Source organism: Triticum dicoccoides, chromosome 4B (assembly GCF_002162155.2).
Source record: "Triticum dicoccoides isolate Atlit2015 ecotype Zavitan chromosome 4B, WEW_v2.0, whole genome shotgun sequence".
Lineage (NCBI taxonomy): Eukaryota > Viridiplantae > Streptophyta > Magnoliopsida > Poales > Poaceae > Triticum > Triticum dicoccoides.
Window position 1 is genome coordinate 573,779,471 of NC_041387.1, and position 1,686 is coordinate 573,781,156.

A 1,686-nucleotide genomic window follows, 5' to 3' on the forward strand; every position below is an offset into this window, starting at 1 on the left:
AATGGCATCCCCCTGCTCAGCTCCAGGCCCTTCTTCCTTTTCCTTTGTTTTTGCTTTTCGCTACTTCTCCATCTTCAATCCCTCCTTCGGCGACTACATCCTGTCTAGTCTCTTGTCTCTCTTGAATTCGCCCGGTCTCTCTTCCTCTAGCAAACTCTCTCCTCTCCTTCCATGGTGTCAGATTTCTGTGGTGGTTCTCCCTCTCCTATTTCCTTATGTACTGCCACCCATCTCTCTCACTTATGTTGAATCACCCTCTTCCTCCATCGAATCTTCCTCCAAATCTATCCATCTCCTCTCTCTCTTTTCCTTGAGGTGCACTAGTAAACCCTAACCCTGACTCCCCCCTTCCTGTCTTTTATATGAAGCTCAAGGTTAAGGCAGGAAAAGGAATCAAAAAGCGTATTCTTACTTTCTGTGTCCACTTGCTCTGGGCCGGGCTCTCCTCTGATAAGGCTCAGATCGAAGGCCCAGCTTTCCAACTGCATGTCCATATCAATTTTCCTACTCTGTTGTCTTTTTTTGTGATTCTACTGCCAATAGCAGCATTAATCTCACATTTAGGCAAGACCAAAATCTCATCATCTAATCCTACCTCAGACCAAAAATCTGGTATCTCTCTCTTTTTTTCAATCTTCCCACCACCAAAGTACCATCCATACCCCCTCGCTGATTTTTAGCATTATCTACAGATTTTTTTATTTCCCCCTCAATTACCCTATTTTTGATCCTATCATACTTAGCAGAAGTATATATCTCATCTACTTTAATCTTCATCTTTTTCATACTTTTTTTACTGCCTTTACTACGACAATAAGTCATTTCGCTTTGGCAATTCTTAAGCAGCTAGTTCTGAAACGCATTTTCCTCACCTTGGGGGGTCTGATGAATCGTCGTCCTCCTCACCAGACTCCTCCCCAGCCAGCAACCAAAAGCGGTTGCCGGCAGGGGAGAAGCCTAGCCCTCCGCCGCGAACTTGGCCGCCTCCTGGAGACGTGGCGAGAGGCGCAGGAAGCGAGGGTACCTGCGTAGGGCGTAGCTCTTCTCCTTTATCTTCTTCTCTCCCCCCTTCTTCTCCACCGTCTGACTCGACCCCTCTCCCAGATCTGCCTGCTCCTCCTTCGACTCCTCCTTGGTGTCGTCGATCTGGATGGGCACCCAGCGAGTCCCAGGAGTGGGGATGGCCATCACCGCCCCCATCACGAACTCCTCTGGGCCGGTGGGGAAGCGACGTCGGGACCTGAATGCCCACCACTTCCGCCTCTGCGCCTGATTGCCACCTTCTGTCTCCTCCATAGCCCAGACCAGAGCTGCCAGCGAGCTCACCGGAGCACCAGTCAGAGTGGTCATCCCATTCGGGGTGAGCCGTTCGTCTTCCTCCACCGTCAAATTTTTGAAGACGTGCTTCGCCACGCGCCGCATCTCCTTCCTGGTGGCGAACCAGGAGACCACCTCCCTCGCCCGCTCCAACTTTGCTTCGTCTCCGCTCGCGAGCTCCACCATTGCCTGCTCCATCTTCATCCTCCAGTCGGCCATGGTCGCCTAGGTTGTCGTCTCCGCGCTCTAGATTGGGGATGCGATGGGTCAGGGTGAGTGGGGGATTTTTGCTTTGGGTGGGTCGACTCGCCTCCGGGGGTGGGGGATTTATTTCCCACCTCCCCCGGCATTCATGGCGTCCGCCTCCCT